The sequence below is a fragment of the Marmota monax genome, unplaced genomic scaffold, assembly GCF_021218885.2.
Source record: "Marmota monax isolate L192 unplaced genomic scaffold, Marmota_monax_Labrador192_F-V1.1 WCK01_AAM20220418_F8-fsc00138, whole genome shotgun sequence".
Classification (NCBI taxonomy): Eukaryota; Metazoa; Chordata; class Mammalia; order Rodentia; family Sciuridae; genus Marmota; species Marmota monax.
The window spans coordinates 3,815,943-3,824,432 of record NW_026692763.1 but is presented as its reverse complement, the minus strand read 5'-3'; the positions used below and the strand labels follow the sequence as shown (position 1 = coordinate 3,824,432).

Sequence of the window (8,490 nt, the reverse complement as noted above, 5' to 3'; positions counted from 1 at the left end):
AGCAAGCTGGAGCGCTCCCTGGAAATCTGCCTGGGCCACAGTCCCATTCCCAGACACCTGCTGCTTCTAAGCTCGGAATGTATCCCATAACCATTTAGCCTGGAGGCCTGAACTCCTGGCTCTCTCATCCCATTGGACCCTCAGTCTGCCAGATACCCCTGTCCAAACACACCCTGGGCTACCTCCACAAGGGCCCCCTCCAGCACACCCCCCGCCCCCTCCTGCTAGGGCTGTTCATTACCAGGGAGCCAAGAACCCCACTTAGCAAATGTTTACTCATCACTTAACTAATCACCCAGCACTCCATGGCCAATGCAGGCCCAGGAAGCCCTGTGAGCAAGTCTGAGGAAGCAGGAGCACCCAGTAGAGGGTGCAGGAAATCTTCTGGGAGGATGGGCTGCAGGACCCCACCCCACAGGCCCAGAGAGAATAAGTGTGCCGGGGAGCATTTGGGAGCCCTCAGCAAATCCTCCCTCATATTCACACAAGTCCCCAGGCTGTTCCTACTCATTCCTGATTAGACCCCCACCCTGGGCCTCAAGGGACCCAGGTCTTCAATGCCCTTCTCCATGCTGACGTGGAGGATGCCCGCCTTTCTCTGTGTGCATTGGTCGATCCAGGAAGGGGGAGTGCACATTTTGATGGGGTCCTGGACAACCCCTGTTTTAAAACCTGGCCTGGCTGTGGTGGCATTCTGGCTCATCTCCTCCCAGCCTGGCTCCTCTAAGTAGAAGTTTAGCCCATCAGCCATTACTCTGTCCCATGTCACCAATCCCCCACTATCAGCTTGTAATGGGCCAATTTTCTTTTACCTTCTGCTTACTTGGAAAACATCTCAAGACCCTTTGTGCTTTAAAATATCCTTTACAATCCCATGCTCAATATCTCTTTCTGTTCCTCTAATTGTCCCTTTTAACTCACTGCACTTTCTATATAAATCTCCCAGTCTCCCCCCTTTTCAGGCAGTTAATAAATACAAGCTCCCAAAAAAATATACATAAACATCTATTGTTGGCTAAATAACTCACAGCACAATCAAAAAGCCAGGAAAAAAAAAAAAAAAACAGAGAGGCTCAGCACAATGAATGCCCACCCGTGTTCTCTCTCGAGTTGTCCTTGCCTATCTTAAGAAGGCTGCTGGAATCAGGGTAGTTGATGGGCCTAAAGAGTCTACTGGGTACAGGAACAGAGGAAGCCCCATGGGAGAAAGAGAAGGAGGGGAAGAGAGTAGCTGTGGGGCTCTATCGACGGGGCTTCCTCCAAGAGTAATAAGGGGTGGGGACAAAGGAGACCTAGTGTAGGGAGCACTGGCTCATTTAAGTGGCATTTCAGCAGACCCCTTGCCTCCAAAAGAAGTGGGTCAGCCTCCTCCAACACACCGCGTCAGTCTGCACGGCTGCGGCCCGCCCCCCCATCTCTCTCCTTTCAGCTCTCATTTCTCATTAGAGCTGTTAGTTTCTAAGCACCAGGAGGGTGGGGAAGGCTGTGCCTTTGTGTCACTGGTTTCTGTGTGGCAGTGTGCACATTAATGGCATGCCTGAATGGCAGAATTTGACATTGCTGCTGCAAAATGTGCTCAGGTCATGGTGCTTTCCAAATTGGCTGAGACTCCACGCCACCACCCCCCTCCCCTGCTCCTTTACCCAGGCAGCTCCGTGCCCCTGCCAGCCTCAGCTTCTGCAGCTCCCTCTGAGGGCCTCCGAAAAGAGGAAGCGAGACGTGTATTAAACTCTTCAATCTCTGTAAGTACCATTTCCCAGGAGACCCGCTCTGAGGAAGAAGGAAACGCCAGTGCTCAGGACCTAAACATGTAGGAGGCGGTGGGGGACCCCATGCCTTCATGTCACCTCTCCTCTCCCCCCAATCTCAGGGTTGGGGGGGGCAGTCATGGACAAGACAATGATGACCTCTGAGTGGCAGCATCCAGGTGACCACTCACCACTTCAGCCAGAGAGAGAATCAAGAGATAATCACCAAGTAAGACTTTCTCGGGGAGGGAGAGCCAGTGGACCAAACTCACAGAGGAAACAGTGGTAGGTACAGGACAGGCAGAGAAAGGGGGTCTCTGAGCCAGACTCCAAGGGTGTACACATTCAGTGGCACTTGAGAGAAAGCACAGTTCCCCAGGGTAGTCAGGGGGCCCATGAGGAAGTGTCAAGGAAAGATACAGAGACAGAAGGGAACCATAGAGAGAGGCACGCGCCACTCAGGCATGGTGTCTTGTCATTCTCCCCCATGCAGCCAGATGTGGGCCATTTATGTAGCCAACAGATCTGAGCCCTGACAACATGCAAGGCCCTCCCCAGGCCCTGGGTTGCTTCAGTGAACAAGACAAACTTCCCATGTTCGGTGTAGGTTCCAGCTGAGGAGGTAGCAGATAGAAAACCAAATCCCCCTTTATTGGATTGCAAGGGTAGTCATCAGAGGAAGGGCACAAGGGTCTGTCTCACAGATGCCAATCACATACTGGTGACTACCTTTCAGGGATATGGGCAGTTTTTTGAAAAGGTGACAGATCTGGTCTGAGCTCTGAGACTCCGTGTTCCTCCCTGAGCCTCTGGTAGCCTTGAAGGGGTTTATCTGATTCCCAGGATGTGGAGGCTCCCCACAGATTGTGAGCCCTCGGTCCCACGGCTGCCATGCCTGAGCTGGGAGTGCCTCAAAGCTCCACGCTTTCACAGACAGCTAGGCCACATTGACATTCTCCCCCCGCACGAAGGGTCATGGGGTCTCCAAGGTGTTTTTATTCTTTATCCAGGATCTGAGCCTCAGAGGTACTGAAGTCCCTGACCCCTCGTCTCGCCTGCCACCAGGAGAGTCTCTCACTGTTTTATCTGTGGCATTTAAAGTGCCACCAAGCGTCTGGCACTTAGAGAGTTGAAGGTACAGACTCATCTGAATTTCCATACCAGCCTCTTTTCCAGGAGCCAGCCTCAGGCTGGCCGCCTTACCTGTGTCTGTCAGTTGTGGCCAGAACCCATCAGAAGGGAGGCTCAAACCCACCACGGGTGGGTCCCAGTCTGCACAGAGAGGGGACTGGGCAGAGAGTGGCCGACTCTAGTTGGAGTTTCCGTGCCATCCTCCTGGTGACAAACTGCCAGGGAATAGCAGCTGCATCCTCCAAGCCTATATGAGCCATCCCTTAATCCCAAAATCGTCCTGTTGCCAGCTTCCCCACCCCTTCACCTCACCCCAAGTTAGCTGTCCCTCCTGGCCTCAGGCTGATGCATGGGGGAATCTTCTGGAAATCCTTCCTACTCAGCTGTTGCTTCCTGTCTTCTCCCTTCCAACCTCACACTGAGCCCATGTTGACCTCAGCCTTCCCAGGGGCCAACAGAACCAACCCCCCCCCCACCCCACCCTGGCTAACTCCCTCTTTGACCTTCTCCATCAGAAATGGCTTCATTTCTGAGAGTCACTGACCCATTCAGCCCCTGAGACAGGCTCCAGCCAGGCCACAGCCCTGCCTCCTGCAGATCTTCCTCCTTAATCATTTATTTTCCAAAGACCATTGGCAACTTAAAATGTGATGCCAACTTGGAGTTGGAGAGTCTTTAAGGATTTTAAAGCCCTCCCCTCAGATACAACCTCACAACAAACAGAAGAGTCCCTTCTGGGGAGATTTGATTACAATCCCCACTTAACAGTGTAAAGAAATGGGATCTTCTAGTCGTTCAGACCCATGCTTCTGAGTCCAAGACAGGCTCTGCCCCGCCGGCTGTCCTTCCTTTCCCAAGTGGAAGCAATCCAAGCATCTCTGGCAAGTCCCAAACCCCAGCTGTCACTAGTGGAGGCCCCGTGCCACATGATCCATGGCAAGATGGGCCCACACTGGGGAATACAACTCTTCCTTTTTACCCTCAGGAATTTCGAGCTCTGAAAAGGTAATTTGCAAAAGCCTATGAGAGAAAGTCAGTAGATCTTTCCTCTTGTTTTTCCTAGAGGTTCTCTCTGGGTCCCAGTCCCTCAAAATTTCCCAAACAAGGTCAACTGGGATTGCTAACCCAGCGACTGAGAGAGCTGACAAGAGCCTGTCCTTCCTGCCTTCTTTTCCATCAAAAATAGGAAAGCAGCTGCATGTGGTGGCACTCAGCTGTAGTCCAGAAATGTGGGAGGCTGAGGCAGGAGTTCAAGGCCATCCAGGGCAGTAACTTAGTGAGACCTTGTCTCATAATTTAAAATAAAAAGGGCTGAGGATGTGGCTGAGTGGTAGAGCACCCCTAGGTTCAACCCCCAGTATACAGATAGGAAAGCAAGAGAGAGAGAGAGAGAGAGAGAAGGAATGAAAGAAAAATAGATGGATCAGGAGCATAGTTGGCAGAAAATTCCCAACAAGACAATGTTGTTTCCCCCAATTTTCTTTTTCATTTTGCCCCCTCTTTTGAGTGTGTGTGTGTGGGGCGGGGGGTAGTAGTTGGGGCTGGAAATGGAACCCAGGGCCTTACCCATGCTAGGCAAGTGCTCTGCCACTGAGCCACAGTGCTCTCCCATTCAGTTACAGGGGCTGAATGGGTCAGTGACTCTGTTTCCCCAGTTTCTTAACAACCTCATCTGGATCCTTATTTTTTTATATTTATTTATTTTTTTTGTAGCTGTACACAATAACTTTTATTTATTTTTATGTGGTGCTGAGGATCGAACCCAGGGCCTTGCACATGCAAGGCGAGTGCTCTACCGCTGAGCCATAACCCCAGCCCTATGGGTCCCTATTTTTATAAGAATCTCATGTTCAATACAACAGATGCCAATAGCAGGGCAGAGAAGGACCTGGCCATGTTGTCCTTCCTCTTACAGGGCACCATGAGTCTGTTGCCACCAGGTAAATGGAAGTCCATGGACAAACGGTGACTCAAAGCTGACAGTGAGGAGTAGAGTGTCACTCAATTGTGGAGCTCTTGCCAGCATGTGTTGAGACCCTGGTTTGATCCCCAGCACCACAAAAGAAAAAAAGAAAAAAAAAAAAAACCTTTATAATGAAACCTGCAAGAACCATTTAAAATGGGTGTATTTCTAGCTATCCCCCATCCTCCATTTTTTCTTCTCTTTGTGCTTCAAGCATTTGTGCTAATCTATTTTGGGCCTCTTCTCAGAGCTTTTGTGAATCCTGTGACTCTTCTGGGAATTTGTATTTTCTTTTCATTGTTTTGGTTCATTTGGAAAATTAAGTTAAAATCTTCATATTCATTTTTAATCAAATATGTCTATTTTGCTTGCTTGGAATATTTTCATGAATTTTTAAATTTTGTTCCCAATTTTTAAAAAGTAGTTCAATAGCAAATTGGCTTAAGAAATGAACAGGCAACCATTAGTTCATGTATTAATTTGTTCCAGGTGATATTACAACTTTTTACAATTTGTTTTTAGGAAAAATTTTCCTTTTTTTTTTTTAATCTCTTAACTTTTTATTTTGGAATTAATCATAGTTTCTGGGGAAGTTGAAACAAAAAGGTACTGGGAAGTGTTACCCAATGGTAACATCATGTTGAAAGAAAGAGTCTAGCAGAGGGTGCAGGTCAGTAATCCCAGCCACTCAGAAGGCAGAAGCAGAAGGATCTCAAGTTCAGGACCAGCCTCAGAAACTTAGCAAGACCCTGTCTCAAAATAAAAAAATAAAAAGGGTTGGGGATGTGGCATCCCTTGGTTCAATTACCAGTACCACACACATACACGTACACATACACACACACACACACACACACACAGAGAGAAGGAAAGAAAAGAATAAAGTAACATGGTGTTATTTTGTCTTTCAAACTTTAATTTAATTTATTTTCAGTTAATGATATTTACTTTACCTATTTAGGTCAAATTTTCTAGTATTAAAACAACTTTGAGGGACTGGAAATGTGTCTTACTGGTAGAGCACTTGTGAAAGAGAGAGAGAGAAACTTTTTTTTCTTTTTGGTACCAAAGATTAAACCCAGGGGTGCTTAACCACTGAGCTAAATTCCCATCCCTCTTACCATTTATTTATTTATTTATTTAATTCTGAGACAGATCTCGCTAAGTTGCTTAGGGCCTCAATAAATGGCTGAACTGGCTTTGAACTTGCAATCCTCCTACCTCAGCTTCTAAGTCACTGGGATCGTAGCCGTGCACCACCACAGCCTGCAAGAGAGAAACTTTGATAAGAAATAGAGCTTCCAACAGGGACAAAGGAGGGTCAATTGTGTGTGTGTGTTTGTGTGTGTGAATTGAACACAAGACCTGGTACATGCTAGGCAAGTGATCTACTTTGAGTTACATCCCCAGTTCCTAGAAGTGGTCAATTTTGTTGCTTTCCTTTTATGAAAAAAGCTTTAGGATTTTAAGTATAATTTTATCATTAGACTGAGAAATAAGAGAAATGTTTGCCCAGAATCAGTGCTCCTTTTTTCTTTTTTTCCTTCCTTCTTTCCTTCCTTCCTTCCTTCCTTTCTTTCTTTACTATTTAAGAGAGGATCTCACTAAGTCACTGAGGCTGGCCTCAAACTTGGATCCTCCTACCTCCACCTTCATAAATAAACTGGGATTATAGGCATGTGCCATCATACCCAGCTCCAGAGTCAGTGTTCTTAACCAGGGTCTTCTCCACAAAGGCTGGGGGTATGAAGGAAGAGTAGGGAACCCATAAACCTTTTGGAATTCAATGCAAGGCCTTCTGGAATGTGTAGATGTCTGGAGAGAGCCTGGTGCAGCAGACTCCTTAATCCTAGGCATGGCTGCACCTTACACCCTGAAACGTAGGTGGCGCTCTGCCTTTGGGGTAATTTATACTTAGCTGTTCCTGCAAAATTGGTACCAGGAGCTGCAAAGGTGGTGGCAGAAATCATCATTCTTGACGAATTTGTGCTTTCAACCAATTTGGTTTTGACAAAATTGTCTTCTTCCCAACTTTCTCACCCAAGAGAAACGGGCATAGGGAAGGAAGGAAAGCCGCCCAGAAGATAGCGACAGAATTTGATCCAGGCACTTCTGTTTTCTTCTCATTCTAGAAGCTGTGCAACTGGCAGAAGCAAAGCTCCCCAGGAACAGTGTTTGCCAAATGCTAGTTTGAAGACAAGGGGAGCCTGCGACTCCGATTTCAACGATTTGCAAAGAAACATTAATGTAGTGAGCTTTTCATTAAGCCAAATTTATTCAATCTAAAGATAATCCCTTATTCTGAAATTGCATCCTCTCATTTGGTTGTAGGAAGGAGAGGGTGTTCTAAAAAGATATTTATTGTATGAACTCATGATAGTGGTGCCTAGCTGGTGCTATTTCTCAGTTGGCCAAAGAACATACTGGCAACCCAAGGAAGGACCTCCAAATTATTTTTGGAATTTTACTACTCTGTGGGGTTTCAAAAGTCTAGGAATGATGGTTTGTGGAGAGAGTCTGGCAACACAATCCTAGACCTGACACAGCCCTACTCAGGCCGAGGGGCTGCTTAGGTGTGCCAGTCCCCCTCTGCAGTCCTCTTCCCCTTTATTACCTATCTCTCCATTATTTGCAGGCAATTATCTGCCATAACTAGCCAATTACCCTTAAAGACAATTACACTCTTCCATCAGCAAACCCTGATGTTCTTTTCTTGGGTCTTTTAATGAAGCCAATATTAAGGGGATGCTTTATTTACATAAAGTCAAATGGCTCCCTTTTATGAGGGTTTGGGTTCAATGTCAAAGTTTTAAAATCTTAACTACAGAATGGGTGTTTGGGGCTCCTGGTTGGCATAGAGAGAGTTGGAAGGACTCTCCCTCCCCCCCCCAAGATGCTTTAAAAGGTAGATTGCCCAGGAGAGCAGTAGTGTATCCCCCCCACCCCTCAGCTAATGAGATCTGAAAGTGCAGATGCTGTGGGCTCAGAGCTGTGAGTGAAATCATTCAGAAGTGCAGGGCTCTGACTGACCACAGCTCCAACACTCCCCGCCCCCAGCCACCTCTGGGGACCTCCAGAGTTAATGGCTTCAGGGAGCTAGATTGAAATATGCACCTCACCCTCGACTTCTCAGAAAAGCTTTATGCTAGGTGAAGGCTGACCCAGACTGAATGTGGCATCTGCCAATCGGGGCCAAAGGTGCTGGTGGAGGCAAGATCTAGGCCTACAGAAATAACTCCATTGTGGTCTTTGTATGCAAAAAGCAGGGGGAAAGTCTATAATTTTTACTTCTGGGCCACTGCCCCTGTCTTTATGCTGTGGGCCTTACCTAGTGACTATTTGTACTTGATTTCTCTTGGGCAAAACAACAGCAAGATGCATCTTCTTTCAAAGTTAGAAAAAAATAAACCAAAGTCCGCTCCTGCTGGGCTTATAAAGAGCTGTTTTCTTGCTGAGCTCTATGGCATGGTGGCTCTAATCTGAAATTTCTTTTTAATCATAGCAGGAGTCCCAATTAGCGTGTTGGGTAATCTTTCAAGTAGAACTGGGAGTTCTATGGCCTCAGAGAGCAGAAGCAATATTATGTGTGAAGCCCCTGAAAAACAGGGAGGAGAAGGCAGCACGCACGGGCCTGTGCACACGCGTGTG

At 47.2% G+C, this 8,490-nt stretch overlaps 1 long non-coding RNA gene across 1 annotated transcript; it reads left to right on the top strand.

The window, feature by feature from the left end:
* The first annotated feature begins 1,551 nt into the window (after positions 1-1,551).
* LOC124094330 (uncharacterized) lies at positions 1,552-8,205 on the top strand. The gene is made up of 3 exons (XR_006852191.2): positions 1,552-1,977; positions 2,759-2,883; positions 6,975-8,205. It is a non-coding gene; the product is annotated as an uncharacterized LOC124094330 (long non-coding RNA).
* The last annotated feature ends 285 nt before the right edge of the window (positions 8,206-8,490 follow it).